At 44.5% G+C, this 18,442-nt stretch overlaps 1 protein-coding gene across 1 annotated transcript in view; it reads right to left on the reverse strand.

Moving 5' to 3' along the window:
* The window catches only part of MRPL3 (mitochondrial ribosomal protein L3), a 780,509-nt gene that overhangs the window by 564,559 nt on the left and 197,508 nt on the right, over positions 1-18,442 (reverse strand).

Raw genomic sequence — 18,442 nt, forward strand, 5'->3', positions numbered from 1 at the left:
AGATGCATCTTCACAGGACAAATTTAAAACATTAGTAACATCCAAGGAAAAACACCACACACTTCAGTGACACACACACACTTGACAAAACACTTGACAACTTTTTTTGGCAAGAAACACGAACATAAAACAGCCACTCTTGAACTTCAGAATCTGGTTGCGATAATGCGTAAGCACCCTTTTATCTAAGATGGGCTATGGTTTGGGGTTTTCCTGGAGGCTAAAAAGAAATAAAGATGAATAGAAGTAGAGAAATTCTTGATCCTGTTTATGGTCTGGTGAGACCTCCTGGATAACTCTTGTTTAAAAGATTTATCACTACTTTTTTTTGGTAGTTACCTTCTGGTGGGGTGGCATGTCATGAAAGTGAAGAAATTGGTGTCATCACTGAAAACAGTCTCCACCAAACAACCCTACATTATGATCTGCTATAAAAGAAGAAGCAGGCCGAGAGTCAATCCCCATACTGCTTCAAGAGTGGGACAGACAGGCAAAGTCCTAATGGATTCTGGGGTGGATCCAAGGAAGGTTGTTGTTGTTATCTTTCGGCTTTTCCTGGTTAGGGAAGGCTGCTGAAGTGGCTGCAGCTCTGGCTGAATGTGGCCTAATGCCCTTAGGCACTGGCTTGCCATGCTGTGAGTAGCAGAAACGAATGCAGTGGCCTATCCACTTTGAAACAGACTGCTTTGAGATGGCCTTTCCTTGTGATCCTGCAGCATATGCCGCTAGTAATTGCTCTGTCTTCCTGAAACTTTTGGTTCTGTCCAAGTAGAATCTAAGCTGTCTGTATACGTCCAAAAAATGCAGAAGTCTCTCCCCCTTGTTTTGTAGATTTGGATAAAAAGTTGGCAGATGAATAGTTTGGTTAAGAGCCACACTGGACACCCACTTAGGCATAAATGTTGGGTTTGTCCTCAGAGAAACCCTGTCTGGATAAAACGTGATAAAAGGTTCCACAGTCATGAGTGCCTGCAGCTCAGAAACTCATCTTGCAGAAGTTATAGCTAGGAGCAGAGCTGTTTTCCAAGATAAAAACTTTATATCAACAGTAGCAGCCGGCTCAAAAGGAGGCAGGGTGAGTTTTTCCAAGACATAGTTGAGGTCCTATGCAGGTATTGGTGATCTCCTCGGAGGCCTTAAATTTTTGGCTCCTCTGAGGTACTGCCTTAGCAAAGGATGAGAAAAGATTGGTGGCTCTGTATTGTAATGAGCCGAAATGGCAGAGGCATGAATTCTAATTGATGAAAAAGATAGGCCTTTGTCCAGCATCTCAGTTAAGTATTGCAAAATCTGAGGAATATTTGGTACAGCTGTATCAGTTCCTTGTGCCTGGTTCCAAGCACAAAATTTCTTCCATTTTCCAGAATAAGATTTTCTAGTACTAGGCCTTCTGGCTTCCAAAATGACATCCATCACAGTTTTACTGAGAGGTGTGTTTTGTATGACTAAATTATCCGCCATGCTGCCAGGTTTAAGGTCCTGAGTTGGCTGTGCAGGATCTGATTGTTTTGCTGGGACAGTAGATGAGGTATTTGAGGTAAGGTCCAAGTTGGGCATTGAGACAAGTTCCTTAGGACTGGATATCTGTACTGGCGGGGCCAGTCTGGGGCAATCAGTATCATCTTTGGCTTCTCCTGTCTGACCTTTAGGAGTACCTTGGGGAGGAGAGGCAGTGGCAGAAAGGCATATACCGATTGGACGCCCTACCTTTCAGCTGGAAAAACCTCTTTCCATGCTTGTCTGTGATAAGTCCTTGTGCAGAATCTTTTTAGTTGGTAGTTGTGAGGGGAGGCAAATAGATCTAAGTCTGGGCATCCCTATTTCCTTGTTATCATGTTGAACACTTGTGGATACAGCTGCCACTCGTGGGGATCCATGAGGTTTCTGCTTAGTTCATCTGCCACAGTATTTTCCTTTCATGGCAGGAATTGTGCCTGCAGATGCACTTGGTAAGTCAATGCTGTGTCTCACAAAGTCATGGCTAGTCTGCAAAGGGGGTAAGAATGTGTGCCACCCTGCTTGTTTATATACCACATGACCGTGGTGTTGTCTGTCTTTATCAGTAGTTGCCCCGGATGAAGTAGGTCCTTGAAGGCTGTCAGGGCATTTTGAACAGCTAGCATCTCTTTTTGATTGATATGTAGATGCATTTGGTTTGAGGGCCATGTGCCCTGAATGCACCTTCCTGCCATGTGGGCCTCCCAGGCATAATCTGATGCATCCGTTGTTAGTGTCTGCCTGGCTGGGGGCAATGTGAATGGCTGTCCCTTGTTCTGGTGACAAGCCTTTGTCCACCATTGAAACTCATGTTACAGACAGGGGATGAGAGTAATCATTGTTTCCAGGCTGTGACAATGTTGTGTCCAAACACTTTTTAGGTACCATTGAAGTTTCCTCATATGCAGTCTTGCATATGGAATTAGTAGGATGCATGAAGCCATGAAGCCCAAAGCCTGCAGAATTTTTCTTGCAGATAACTGGACCTTTGTTGCCAACATTTTGAAATAGGTAGTCAGTTGCCTTTGTTGGTCTGGCGTGAGATAAGCCATCTGGGCAGTTGTATTTAAGCTTGCACCCAAGAATATTATCTCTTGAGAGGGTACTAGTTTTGATCTCTTTTCATTGACTATGTACCCTAGGCATGTTAGAAGTCTTTTCACAAATGCCAGATGTTGCAGAAGAATGTCCTTGTTCTCTGCTTGAATTAAACAGTCGTCCAAGTAAGGATATATTTGTATTCCTCTTTGTCTGCAGAATGCAATTACTGGTGCCAGGCACTTTGTAAAGACCCTGGGTGCAGTAGATAAGCCAAAGGGCAGTACAGAGAATTGGTAATGCATAGAGCCAGCCTTGAATCTGAGGTATCTTATGCATGACTGTCTGACTGGAACATGCAGGTATGCCTCTTTTAGGTCTAAAGTTACAAGCCAAGCATTCTTGCCCAGCATGGGCAGAAGTTGCTGCAAAGTCAACATTTTGAATTTTGGTATATCCAGGAATGTGTTCAGAATAGATAGGTCCAGTATTGGTCTCCACGCTTTGTCCTTTCTGGGTACCAAGAACAGTCTTGAGTAAAATCCTTGTCCCTGCTCTTGCTCTAGTACTTGTTGGATGGCCCCCATGGCCATGAGGGATGAAAGCTGTTGTTGTGCCACTGCCCATTGATTTTTTGGCAGATCTGGCCAACTGTTTGCCTTTGGCAGGGTACGGAAATGGAACTTGTAGCCTTGTGACACTATATTTAGAACCCACTTGTCCTGGGTTATAATGTGCCAATTTTGAGAAAAAAGTGCTAATTTTCCCCCTAAGGGTGCTGCCAGGAGATAAGTACTTGGTGCAGGCAGGGGGAAGTCATTGGGACTGTTTCCTGTATGGTTGTGATTTGTCTTCTCCAACTTTGGAGGTAGAAGCACCCCATTGCTTTGACCTGTATGAACCTTGCGCCTGGGATCTGCCCCTAGGGCGTCTGGATCTGCCCCTTTGAGGTCTGTCTGACACAGGAAAGGACCAGTTCTTTGTAGGCAAGAGTCTACTAAACCTAGGTGGCTGTACTTGTAAAAAAATCTTTGACAGTTTGCATAGGTTTAGCTTTGTCCTCCATTTTCTTTAACACCTCTTCTGCCTTAACACCAAACAAAGTTATCATGCTGTAAAGGTGCATCTAATAATTTAACTTTGACATGATCAGGCAGATTTTGTTCCTTTAACCAAGCATGCCTCCTAATTACAGAACCCGTAACTGTGGCCCTGCAGGAGGCCTCCAAAGAATCAAAACCACATTGCAAAATATGCTTTCCAACTTGTTCAGCTGCATGCAATAAATCCTGCATTTCCTTTTGTTTTGCCCATTCAGAGTTTAACATTTTCTGTTTAAGCAATGCCATGACATGTTGCTGGTATATGAGCATATGAAACTGACAGTTTAAGGCCCTTATAGCCAAGGTAGCAGATGTGTAAACTTTTTTTCCCCATCTATCCAGTGCCCTAGAATCTCTGTCAGAGGGGGTAGGGTTTTTGCAGTGGAAGCCTTGACTCCTTTGGGACCCTATGAAATAGTTTCTGGGTCTGCAGCAGGGTTTTTGCAAAGGAATTTATGAGAGTCAGGAACCCTGTAGTATCTGTCAGGCATAACAGGAGCTGGAGGTAAGGAGTCAGGGGTCAAACTAGACTCCAAAAACATATCTACAATGTCTAACACAGGTAGAATGGCTAGAGGCCTGTGTTGAGGCAGTAAAAGGAAGTCCCTGAGCCTCTTTTTAGATTCTGAAAAATCGTGGCTCACCCAGTGCAAATGCTCCCTCATGGTGTGCAAGGTTTCCCCAAAAGAATAGTCCTCTGGAGGAGAAGCTGAAGGTATAGATTCTTCAGAATCAGAATCCCAATACGGGGGAAGAGAATATTCCTGACCAGAAGAGGAATCAGAAGAAATAGAAACCTGATCTGAAGATTCATAGTCTGTCTCTTGCCTAGGCCTCTTATCAGGAGGGGGATGGGAACACCTAATCAAGGAAATCAAGTCTTCGGCCATTTTGAGCATCTGTTTTTTGGGCATAGAGGCCTGACCACGTGGCTCTTGAGTTTCTTTCTTTGCTTCAGTAGGTGCTTTAGTCTTTGCCTTTGAAGCTGAGGTCGGTTTAATGCAAAGATGTTTAGGTCTGAATACACCCTCAGAAGCCGGTGTCTGCTCACCGGCTCCGGACCCATCTGAGGGAATAGTGTCCGAGGCTCCAATACCTTGAGTTTCCAGCGGCATAGCGGCATAGCAGACTCCACATGGGAGTCGGTAGTGGCCTGTGACTCTAAAGTATCGACATCAGGGGATGCAAAAACGCCTCACTGAGAACCGGCGAGTGGTTTAGGAGAAGCCTCGTTGTCGGTTTTGGGCCTCGGTTGTTTCTCTCTCTCTCCCTTTCTTTGCATTTTTTGTGAACTCTGAAGTCGGATGGCTATCCGATGACATTTCTGGATAATTAAACCGGTGTTCAAAATAGTTTAAAACAAAATCATACCGACGCTTAATAGTGCGTTAGTTAAATCTAGCACAAAACCGACAACCAGAAACGTGATCAGGACCTAGGCAAGGAATACAGTAAGAATGAAAGTCCTTATGAGGTATTTGCTTTCTACAAGAAATACAATTATTTACTTTTTCTGACATCGGTCTGGAGCAATGGGGTATTTATCTTTATTGAAGACTTCGGATCTGAAACTCAAACACGAAAATCTCAGGAGTCGGCCGACCAGCACTTGCGAACTGCTTCTGCTTCGGGCACCGCGCGGCAAGAAAGACTGAAGAAAATGGCGTTGGCTGCTTATTTTATACCCCTGATGACCTGATGTCAGGGAAGGGGAGACAGCAACCGACGCAGGACCCAAGACTTTGGAATTCAGGCCCACTGAGGGCAACCTGCCAGCAGGATTACCCAAATGTAATGACTGCAACAGTGAAACACGAAGAACATCTATAGAAACATAAGTTGATGTCCTTGGTAGTGCCCTTCAAAAAGCAGTTAAAGTAGCCAAACATACTGGGTTGTAATAACTGTGAGACACCTGGTATGATTACAGCAAAGCATTCACATTATGATGTTAAAGAAGAGTAAATCCAATATGTGAGAAACCCTGTGGTAATCGCCCTTGGCCAGTTCCATACGAAAGACTCACTGTTGTCTAGGCCAACACAGGATCACCACAATAATTTTTGCAGAGTCCTTCTAAATCTTCAGAATGACCTTGGATATCAACAGAAAGGGTAAAAATAGATACAGGAACATTCTTGACTACAGGAATGAAAAAAAGCATTGCTTTTTAGTTCTGCTGGCTAGTAGTCCTGGATCAGAATTTAAGTTACCTGTTTTGAAAGAAGATGAACGGATTTCTTAGAGGTGTTCCCCATATCTGGATCAGTTCTCAGAAGACTCTCTTGTTCAGTCTTCATTGTTATGGGTCTGCAATAGTCTTGCTGAGCTTTTCTGCCACTACATTTTGCTCTGACAGAATGTAGGAAACTTGTAGAGTAAGGCTGTGCTGGACTGCTCTCTCTAAAACTACCACAGCCAACATGCAAATATGGTAAGACTTGGTGCCCTGTTTAAGTACCACATCACTGTGGTACTGTCTTGTTATCACATGTAAAGGCCCTGGGACCACAGATGAAGAAGGGACTCCTTAGCATGGGTCACAGCTAATATATCTTTCACATTTATGTGGTCTGGCCTGTTGGTTTTGTTTGAAAGACCCTGCACTTTTACTCCCACTGATACAGCTCCCCATGCAAAATCCAAAGAATTTGTTTTTACACATTGAGCAGGGATGGGAAGAGAGAAAGTGAGACCTGCATTTTGAGAAATCTGATCTCTCCACCAATGAAGCTGTCTCTTCACAAATCTCAATACTGGGACGGGAATGTTGGGTTCAAGCAGTCATTATGAACTACTGGATTTTTCTCATGTGCAACTCCAGCAAGAGGAATCATTAGAATCTTTCTAAAGTGGACAACTGTCCCTTTTCTGTAAAGATTTCAACTTTTTATATGATCTTTCACACCACCTTTTCTGAGAACCCTATCTGCCAGAAACTTGTTGGCACTGTTTACTCTACTTTTTGAAAAAAAATACGTTTTTTTTGTAATTTTAGTAAACAGTCTTTCATCAAATTATTTGACTACCTGAGTAGCAAAAGGACCATCAAACCCTCCTTATCAGGAGGAGAATTCAAAATCTCAGGTTTGACAAAAATCCTTTTATGTACCAAAGCAAAACATCTCATAACGATAGCGAAAACTGCAGCCCTGGATACAGAGTCAGAACAATCATACACATTATTTAAAAGAATGTTTAGAAACTTAAAATGAGCAGTAATATCAGGATTCAGAAAGGGCTTAACTTTGGAAGGCAAAGTGGCAGAAAGTTCCTCAGACTTCAACACAAGGCAGCATATATTTCAACATAATGGGCCTGGTAGTGCAAAATTCTGAATGTTAGAGCAGAAGAAAAAAATCTTTCAAAGGCTTTACCCTTCTTTGTCTGGAGATAGACTAGCAGTGACAAAAAAACTTGTTGGCAGCTGGAGACAAAACAGAAATAGCTGTTGGGTCAGGCCAAACAGGAGAACACAAATACTTGTTAGACTGAGGAACTTAAGATGCCTTCCTTCTTAGGGACTAAGAACGGACTATCAGGGTTATTGCAGGTAAGATGCCTGCCTTCTTAGGGACTGAGAACTGACTATCAAGGTTATTGTAGGCCAAATCAAAAGCATCCCCCCAATGCTGACATAACTGAAGGAATGAGTGTAGAATGTGGCATATCCACTTGCAAAATGCCATAATATCTCATTAAGGAAAAGGAAACTTCTACCTGCTCCCACTGAAAAATGTATTCATTCTTGATGCAGTCTCAAGAAAAGAAAATTCCTCAATAGGAGAAAATGAGGAATCACTTTCTTCAGAATCAGACTCGGGGACGTGGGAAGAAAACACAGAGGAAGCACTGTCCTTATCAGAATCATCTGAAAAAAGGACCCCTCAGGAACTGTAGAACCAGAATGATCTTTAACATGGTTAATTTTCATTCTGTTCCAAAGGATTCAAAGCCTGCAATAAACCCCTAGCCAGAGTTACTAACTCTTCTTTATCGGACTGAGGAACTGTCATCCAATGAAATATGCCTTAACTTTCTCTCTTTTTCCTAAGGCATCCAGATCACCAGACTTCACTCTGGGATGGAACTTCTACATAGGAAACAGGTCTTTTCACCACACCCACCCCATGCACCCCCCCCCCCCAGTGAAAATCCCATAACTGAGAATATTGCTCTGCCATGCCCAGTAAGGGCACATGAACCGACACAGAGGTTAAGGCTTAACCTCTGATACATGATGGAGATAGGATAACATCAGAGAATCTCAGAGAAATCAGTGAGTGTTCTGAGGAAAACCTGTGGCCACTACAAAATCATCTACCAGAATACAAGGCACTGACTGAACCTGCGGTGTAGGCAAGGGCTCCCTAGCAGTTTTCTTTTTCTTACATACAGCAGGAGATTGAATCAAAGGACAAGTAAGAGAACCCATGTTCTTGCTCAGAAAGACGTCTGTTCTGCAGTAATAAAAGCTGGAAGGAGTCAGTTCGAAGATAAGTTGTCATGACAGTACTAGCAAGCAGTGCGCGTGTACACACACACACACACACACACACACACACACACACACACACACAAGCACACAGACACACACACACACACACACACTCTTCCCCAAATATAAACCAATCCTAATAAAACACAAAAGTAAATGCACCAACTGCATACTTTTGCTACAAAAATTCAAGACTTACCTGCAAAATTATAAACACAGAGTGCCAGAAAGTAACCACATTACAGTCTTAAATAACACAGTAAAAACAGCACAAAAATGCCAGTATTCTTCAAAAGACCCAGTATAAATTTTACTCAAAAACAAATAAGTGTGGAAGGAACTCCCCAACTATGACTTACATGTGAAAAAATTGGAAGAACGACCAGACCATTAATTCTATGAAGATCAGGAAGAGTGCTCTGACAGATGGCAAGAAAGTACTAAAGAGTTTTGTTGTCTAGGCTGCTGTTTTCGCCTTTTGGAGCTTGAGCCACAGCAGCTTGGAATCATGTGTGGGGGAACCAAAGACTATATAGAAGACTGGTTGGCTGTGATAACCCTGGCAGAATATAACCCATTAAGATAAGGCTACTGGAGCAGTGATTTACAATGAACATCAACCAAGACTGAATTTTGTGCAAGGTCTACACATACAGATACACAGAAAAAATGATAAAATTTTAATTAAAGCATCTGATATGGAAGCAGTTCAGTTAATCTATCAGCTTTTAACAGAAAACATCTCAATTATTGATCAATATACTATATGTTGGGAGGGTGGCCTAATGGTTAAGGTGTTTGCCTTACAAACACAAGATACAGGGTTTGAATCTCACAGGGGATAACTGGCTTTAAAAAATGGCAAGTAAGAGCAGTTAGCCTAGTATGAACCTATATATATGAACCTATATACCTATATATATATATATATGTCATTATGCAATCATTTTTTACTTATCTACACTACTATAATATATCAGAGTATCATTGTAGAATACTAGGCTAACAACCCAAAGGGCCTTTTTTAAGCCTAGCCATGCTTTCCAATAAAATCTGTTAGGTTTTGGTTCCCAAAGGTTTTGTGAGTGTATACATATATATATATGTATACATATATATATATATATATATATATATATATATATATATATATGTGTGTGTGTGTGGCCATGGGTGACCATCCATTGACAAGCTTCCTCTCTCTAACAGATGCATACTTGCCAGATTAGGGGGTATATTTACTGTTCCCCATCTAATGATCCAAGTTTCACTTGAATAAAAAGTGCAGGGATAAACTCTGCTTCACATGGGTGGTAAGCCTCTTGCAGAGAAGGGGGAGCCTCAGAGACACATACCTGTTCCTCCAGCATGTCCAATTTTTGTTACAGGCAAGGTTTATGCTCCTGAATCAGGTATTTCTAATGCTTTTTTACAAATATGCTGCAAGTCCATAAGGGGGGGGATAAAGAGGCAGTTTTGTAGGCCAAGTATAGGTCACCTCTCAGCAGCCTGTAGGAGAACGAATTTAAGGACAAGGCTTTGAGGAAGTCCATACAGGACCAGTTTTCCACATTGCATATTAATTTTCTAAGGAATCTCTGAGTATGCTCCAGATGTTGCACATGCCTGGCCACGTACACACAGAGGGGGCACTGTACTCATTGACTGCTCTTATAAGAGCAGAGTACAACAGAACAATGACACATTTGGATCTAGTCACCATATCTCACCTTTTAAGTTGTGCAACACAGAATGACTTCCTTACTTCAACAGACATATTGTGGTCAAAATGCCAAATCACTGTCTACATGCATTCACAAATCCCCTACTACAGAGTCTACTGTATGGGGGGCTACTGCCAATGTAGCAATTTGTTACGGAAGTTGCCTTTCAAAAGATACTATGATGCACTTTTTAGCAAACAGTTTTAGATCATGACTCTGGCACCAGTTATTAGTCTGCATTAGGCCTTCTTGGAAGACATTTGGGTCTTGGGGGGGGTTCACTGACATCACTTAATTTGCAATCATCTGCATACTTGGTCAGCTAGAGGTTCTTGATTTCAGCTTTGACCTTAGAGAACCAGATGCCAAAAAGGAGCAGCCCCAGAACCGAGCCATGAGATACCCCACTAGTAACCAGCCTTTGTATGGAGGAAGACTCCTTTATTCTAAGCCAGCTGGCTATTCAACAAATTATGTGTATGTTTATTTCTAGTTTAGTGGGCTTTTCTCCAATGACCAAGTAGAGTACTGTGTTAAATGCCTTGGCCAGGTCGAGGTAGGCAATATGCACCATTCTGCCCCTTGCCCATTACTTTGGTGACCTTGTTGAAGAAATCCAGTAGGCTGAGTATGCACCTGACAAATCCCAACTGATCTGGGTCAAATGTTTGTAGGCTACCTATGTCATCATTCAGGATATCCATAATTATTATTTCCACAACTTTCCATATCAGGATAGACAGAAGTAATGGTTGATAATTCCCTGGGTCCATGGAAAGCCCACCCTTGTGCAGTAGGATTACAGTTGCAATCTTCCACTCATTTGGCACAAACCTTGTTTGGAGGCTTTGCATAACACTGTTTCTAGTGGTCATAACAGTTTGTGTTTCATGCTGTTAAGGAGGCATCCTTGGATAATATTAGGACCCATAAATGCAGTGTTCTTGGCCTTTGAGAGTGCCTTGAACACCTGCTCGGTAGTGATAGTTCAGGAAGTTGTGGATGTGGGTATTTCCTGAGGGTCATCTTGCAAGGAGAGAGGGGTAAAATGAGAGCTGAATTTTTCAGCCAGTAGGGTTGCTAAAATTCCCAGCTCCATACAAGTGGCACCATTTACAATTACTTTAAATTGCTGTGTATTGCCAGAAATAGCTGAAGACAGCTCTGTGGCGGTCTTTGCCCTGGAGGCTAATTTTGCTTTAATTTGACTTTGGTGGATTTTATTAGCCTCCTGAGTCATTTGTTTAGGTTGATGAGTTTTTTTCTTAAAACACCATGACGGGCATTGCACTTCCTAATTATTGCCATGAATTTTTTCCTTTGGTTATACAACATAATGATGTTGGGATTCCATCACGGTGGCTTTTTTAAGTTGATCATGATTTTAATCCAGGTAGGTACAGCTCTCAATGCAGCTGTTAATATGATTATACAGGGTTTCTGTAAACAATTCCACATAGGCAGTGGTGGTCTCGGGGCTTGAAATTTTGCCAGGGTGTCACTTAGTAGTAGGAAGTTTGTCACAGAAGAATTCTTAAAAGTTCCAGGGTTAACCAGTGTCCTGGTTTTGCCTTTCCTTCATAACAGTCAGATTTATGGTCTGATCTGACTAGTGAGGACATTACACTAGGGAGGGTACAATGTTCAGCCATATTTGAGAAGACCAGATCAAGGATGTTTGCTTGCCTAGTGGGAAAGTAGCAGTGCGCAAAATAGAACCAATAGTTTTGACCTTTGAAGGCAATGTAAAGTTCCACTAAGCCACAAAATAGATGCCATATTACTCTTCAGCAAAACAGGTGTAATATTACTTTTAGCTATTCAAGCTAATTTTACAGTTAACAGTATTTATATGTTTTTTTCAGTTCAGGTCTCCCTAACAAATGGGATCACCCAGCAATGGCTTACTTGGTTAACAAACTGTAATATTTTCATTTTAATTTATTTACACAAGTAAAATAAAAAAGAATCTTTTAGCAAGTCGTCATTGGATTTCTATTGCAGAAGATGAAAAATGTCATCTGCTCAACTCAGCAAATGGAGTCTACAGAACTACAGGAAGTATCTGGTCAAGGTTTCTATGTCTGGATGAAGAAAGAAAAACTTCTAGCTTTCTACTGGGGTTGCCTTAGCCTATACATTCTAATACATGTTATGCTGCGTTGAAGGTTTCCTGTATTTAAGCCATTGTCCATAAAAAAGTTATGTCTTACTATAATGTTCCATCTGAGTTGTTGATCTTCTTCCAGTCATCACTGATTGGTTCAGTTCCGAGCCCTCGGAACCGAGTCGACCTTATACCAAGCCTGCATGCACCAAAAACTCTCAAGCTAAGCTGCTACCCACAATGCCCTTATCTCAGATACCTCAGATCAACTTTGCATGCAATATATAGAAGAAACAACAAGTCAGAGGCCATCTCTGTGCAGAAACCCTAAGACACCACAAAGACCCAGAAGATCCACCAAGAACCTTTGGAGGGGGTCGGTGGGAGGGTGTGATGACTGGAAGAAGAAGATCAACAACTCAGATGGAACGTTGTGGTAAGACATAACTTCTTTATATGAAGTTGTTAATCTTCTTCCTATTCATCACTGATGGGACAGAGTCCCCAGCTACTTGGAGAACCTGGGTGGCCCTTATGAAAGAACATTCCTGAGAACCATTGAACCAAAGGTCACTCTTCCCTTGGAGATCAGATCCAATTTGTAATGCTTAATAAAGGTATGGGGCTTAGAAATGGCAGCTGCACAAATGTCATCCATGGAGGCCCCAGAGTGGAAGGCAACCAATGCTGCAATAGCCCTAGTTGAGTGAGCTTTGATTTGGCCAGGCTTAGATCCATCCGTAAGTGAATATGAGAAGGCAATGCATTCTCTGAGCCATTTAGACAAAGTAACCTTCAATACTGCACCTCCCGTTCTAGGACCCGCAAAGGAAATAAAAAGCTGGTCCGACTTGCGAAAGGATTTAGTTCTGTCCAGACAGAAACGTAATTGTCTATGAACATCCACGGAATGTAGGCAGTATTCTCCCTTGTTTGAATAATTTGGGAAAAATACAGGGAGCTCAATGTACTGGTTAATCGAAAAGTCAGACTCCACTTTGGGGAGAAAGGATGGGTCAGTACGAAGTGATACTCTGTCCTTATGAAAGATCAGATAAGGGCTCTTGATACATAATGCTTGCAATTCAGAAATTCATCTGGCTGACATGACAGCCACCAGAAATAAGGATTTCCATGACAGGAATTTTAGATCACATGTCGCAGCAGGCTCAAAAGGGGGCAGAGAAAGACTGCAAAACCCAGGAGAGATTCCATACCTCCACCGGCTGCCTGATGGGAGGCCTGCTGTGGAAAATACCCTTGAGAAAAGTCTTGCAAAGGCAAGAGGAAATAAGCAGGACTCCATCTGAACCATTATGGAAGTTGGAAACAGCTGCTAGATTAACTCAAGTGTTGGAAGACGGCGCCCCATTGTCGAACAGTTCAGCCAGGTAATGAAGAATAGTGGCTACGGGGGCTGAGAATGGATCTAGCTTCTGATTATGTGACCAAATAGAGAATCTTTTCCATTTGTCCCTGTAAAGTTTCCTGGTGGATAGTTTATGAGAGGCCAAGATAATATCACGGAAGGGTGAAGAAAAGGTTTCTTGCCTGGCAACTAACAGAAGTGGAGAAACCAAGCAGTCAGCTTGAGAGTGGACAGATTCGGGGGATTCAGCCCTTGTGGGTGAGATATGAGGTCCCGACAAGTGTCTAGGATCCAAGGAGGTTGTAGCAGATGAGGTCGGAGGAAGGGAAGCCAGAACAGGGCAATGAAGATAACTTTATTTCTCAACCAAATAGCTTTCCTTAGAACAAGAGGAATCAGAGGATGAGCAAAAAGGAGACCCGTGGGCCAATCGTGAATTAAAGCGCCTCTCGGTGACTCCTCATGAGGGGGAAAGAGGGCAAAGTAGCTGCTGCATTTGGATTTGAGGGGGAGGCGAAAAGGTCGCAACATGGCTAGCCCAAATGGCTGAAAATTTCCACAGCTACACTCGGACTGAGAGACCACTCATGAGGACGGAGGATGCATCTGCTTAGCCTGTCCGCAATCAGTTGGATCAGAAAGCTGTTGGAAGCTATCGCCCACTGCCAGATTCGCCGGCTTTGCGACATAAGGGGTAGGATTTGGTCCCTCCCTGTTTATGTACCAGATCATGGACATGTCCGACTGGTCAGCAATCATTCCGGACGGAAGGAGTGGATGGAAAGCTTGCAATGCCAATAGCACCGCTCAACTCCAGGACATTGATATGCAAGTTGACCTCTACATTGGACCAGGTGCCTTGGACTGACTTTCCCTGAAAGTGGCCCCTCCCCACCCCAACAGGGAAGCGTCCTTGGTCACTGTGGCGCTGAGCTGGGGAGCCTGGAATGGGCGACCAAAAGGTTTTCGTCTGTACTCATCCACCAGAGAAGATCTTGTTTGCAAGTGTTGGTGATGAGAATCTGTGAGCTCAGGGGGTGAAGACTGGGTATCCACTGGGCCTGAATGAGCCATTGTAGCAATCTCATGTGCAATCTGGCTAGGGGAACAATAGGGATGGCTGCAGCCATAGACTCCAGAGCCTGGAGAACTTCCCTTGCAGACACCTTTCTTCAACAGAGTATCACTTGAACCTGTGCCCTTAATCTGTGAAGCCTGTGAAGAGGAAGAGAGGTCAGACTTGACTAGGTGTTGAATATTGCCCCTATGAATTCCAATTGTTGTGAGGGCTGAAGGATGGATTTCTCCTAGTGTATGGTGATGCCCAGTGACTCCACTAGAACTAGGGTGTAGTGGAGGGCCTTGACCAGTAGACGCTTGGTGGGGGTGGAGAGGAGCCAATCGTCTAGGTATGGAAATACCTAGAATCCCTGAAGTCTCAGATGAGCTGTTACCACTGCTAGGCATTTCGTGAACACTCTGGAGGCCGTTGAGAGACCAAAAGGCAGGGCTCTGAATTGGTAGTGATGGGCTCCCAACTGGAAGGGAAAAAGGCTCCTGGAGCACTTGTCCATCTTGATATGGTAATACGCATCCCGGAGATCTAATGAGCACATCCATACACCCTCCCGCAGAAAGGGAAGGATGGATTGAATCGTGACCATGCGGAACTTGGTCTACTGATTTGTTTAGTTGGCTGAGATCCAGAATGGGCCTCCAGTCCCCTGTCTTCTTTGGCACCAAAAAGAATCTTGAGTAGAACCCTGATCCGCACTGGTCGGGGGGGACCTGTTGAATGGCTCATTTTTGACATAGCTTTCATATTTCAGAAGCTGCCTCCTCCCTTTGACTGGGTGGAAGGAATTTTGGAGGTCTTGCATAAGATATTAGGGGAATGTGGTAGCCTCTGGTAATGATTCTCTGTACCCACTGATCATTTGTAATAGAGAGCCAGGCAGCTTGGTGCAGAGAAAAACATGCCCCGACTGCTTCAAGAGGAAAGCAATCGGGCAGCGCTTCAGGAGCGCTGACACAGTCTACCCGAAAAGGAATCTCTAGAGCCTTGATTCCGTGGACCCCCTCTGCCCCGAAAGGGGTGTCTTCCATCGGAACCCCCTCTGCCTCTGGGGGAGTCCTCACCATGTGTATCAAGGAAAGGACCTTGAGACTTCTTGTGCCACATCTTCCCACTCCTCTGGTTCCTGGAGAAGGAATGCTGAGGTTTGGAAAAGTATAGACCCACGGCAGACAAGGTCTTCCCATCTTGCTTGCACCTGGCTAATGTATCCTTGACCTTAGCACTGAACAGAGCTGATGGTTCAATAGGGGCATTTAAAAAAAAAAGACTTGAAGGAGTCCGCGAGGTCACAAATGCACATCCAGGTGTGGAGTCTCATGACTACACCTGCACCTGCAGCTCTAGCTGCTCCTTCGGTTGCGTGGGACAGCAACCTTATGGATGAATTGGATATTGACTCTAGGGTGGTAAGTTGGGAAGCAACGTTATCATGTGCTCCATCAGAAACTTGGCCGGCGAGGGTCCCGGAGAGTTTGGAGATAAGATCTCTCTGTAGCCTCGTAAAATATGCCAAAAAGTTCAGAGACCTGACTGCAAAGGTCGCTTATGCAAAAACTCGCTTCTCTAACCTGTCCATTGCCCGGGACTCTCTGTTGGGTGGGTGGACAGCAGGATTCTCTTCCGTAAGGTCCTTTTTTGTGGCTGCCGCCACCACCAATAGTGTCCACTGGCAAATGTCTAGACCAATGGGGTTGATCCGCTGGAGGGGAGAGTACCTTGTCTGATCTCCTGGGGATGGCTCAACAGTGTCCGGGTTCTTCCACGTCCGCTGCACAACGAGCTTAACCAACTCATCGGCTGGGGGGGGGGTCATCCAAGAAGTAGAGGGCCGAGAGCGAAAGGCCTGCAGGAATACGGATTCCTCCGAGGAAGGATTGTAGGGCTTCCAGTCACCCCTCTGTTTCAAGATTTCCAGGATGTCTAAAAAGGAGACATCATCAGGAGGTGACTGTGTGGATCCTTCCCCATCATCATAGTCCATATCGTCCATGAGGGACTCCTCTGGGGAGTCCATGTGTTTCCTCTTAAACGCCCATTTCCGAGGGGGTTCTTCGGTGGGAGCATCCGAAGAAGACTCAGAAAGGCAAATACTCTGGACAGGGGGTTCCTGGGCCTTATGCTCTTGGAGTCTGGGGGGAGGGTGGCCTTTGACAGCTGCGGCTCAGAAAGAACTGGAGGGATGACCGACATTGGAGGATTGCTAGAAGCAAGCACCCTCTCCATCACCTGGAAAGCGGGCCCGCCGAAGAGGAGTGGGAGCCCAGAACCAAAGAAGACAAAATCGGAACCGAAGTCACACCCCGCTCCACACGGTCCGCACCCAGGGATGGAGCCTCAAGCAAACTCGGGGCGGTAGTCACCCTCGGATCCGAAGCTGGGACCGACAACACAATCAGAACCGAGACCAGAACAGGAGGTTCCACCCCCCCCCCCAAGCATGAGATTGAGGAAGGGTGGCTTCCGATTGATCTGACACCCAAAGGGGCCTCAGACACTGTCGTCGTCGTAGCTGAGGAAGGGGGTCCTCTTGGAAACGTCAGATATACGAGTCTTGGAACCGAGGGATCCAAGGGAGGAGAGTATGTGGGGGTGGCTGGTGTAATAGACCCAAAGCCTGGAGTGGGATGGGGTCTAGGCAAATTTGAAATTCCCCTGGAGGTCAGCAGCTGGTCAAAAAGGCACACCACATCCAGTTCTGAAAGGCTCCTGGTGGATCTTACTGATGCCTCTGAGGGGGAATCAGGCCGGTCCAAAAAGGGGCTGCAGGCTTGTCCGGCAAATGGTTCCACAGACGACAAGTACTGGGTCCGTGGTGTATCACAGAATGGCACCGATGATTCCAGCTTAGAAATTGGCAACAAAGGAATGGTTGGAGCTGAGAATGGGCTCAGAGCTGAGGTCACAACAGGGGTGGATGTCAAGAACGGCTCCGAAGTTGTTGTTGGAACCGACATCGGAACGGAGATGGGTGACGTCGGTGCCAAGATGGAGGCAGACAAACTGATCGGAACAGATGTAGTAGATGGCGCCATAGTTATCGGGGCCGGGGTAGGCGCTGACGAGGTGATTTCGGTATGCTTCACTGGAGCCGAACTCAGAGCCGAGGTAGTCGGAACCGAGGAGGCAGTACTGTGCTCGGAGGAAGACTTTTGGGCCTTGTGCTTATGGCTTTTACCCCTGTCACCAACCAGTGAAGAGGGATCCGAGCGAGGACGTTTCTTGTCCACAGAAGGAGGGGATGAGACCTCCGTCGCAGAAATAGCCTCCGAAAAAGGCGATAAAAGCAGGCCCTTCAGGATCAATTTAATACGACGCTCATTCAACGTCCACTGACTGAAGCTAGCACAAATATAACATGGGGGTTTCACCGACAAACCCCCAAACAGTACACTCTTCATGAAGGTCACTATTCAGAAGTTTACCACCGCAAGAGTAGTGTTCAAACCCTGTAGTTCCCTTCTTCTCAGACATAATAGCGAACACTCACACAAAAAAGAAAGAGTTAGGAAATTGAAGAAAATGGAGTAGAGAAAATACCAATAATGGTAATGGGATACCAACAAGGGTAGAAAGGCCAATACCAACAATGGTACGACAGGGATACCTGTGGGTAGAGCTGAGTGTAGAAAGATACCAAAGAACTAGTAGCTTACAAGAAAAAATTCCACAAAAACTTGTAAATTTATAAAGATAAATCACTTAGCTGGAGAACTAGGTGAAATGCTGCTATATGGCTGCGCAGCAAACGAGATCTGTGGTATCTGAGTGAAGGGCATTGTGGGTAGCGGCTTAACTCGAGAGTTTTTGGTGCACGCAAGCTTGGTATAAGGCTGACTTGGTTCTGAGGGCTTGGAACTGAACCCATCAGTGATGAACAGGAAGAAGATTAACAACTTCAGATCAGTTGCTACAGCTACCACACTCAAGGGTGAACATTTCATAAGAGGAAATGTTTGCTTTTCAAGTTACCTGGTGTTATATTTAAGCCATCAGACTCTACTGACTCATTTAACTTTATTCATTCCGTT

Source organism: Protopterus annectens, chromosome 3.part1, assembly GCF_019279795.1.
Source record: "Protopterus annectens isolate FY-2018-M chromosome 3.part1, PAN1.0, whole genome shotgun sequence".
Lineage (NCBI taxonomy): Eukaryota > Metazoa > Chordata > Ceratodontiformes > Protopteridae > Protopterus > Protopterus annectens.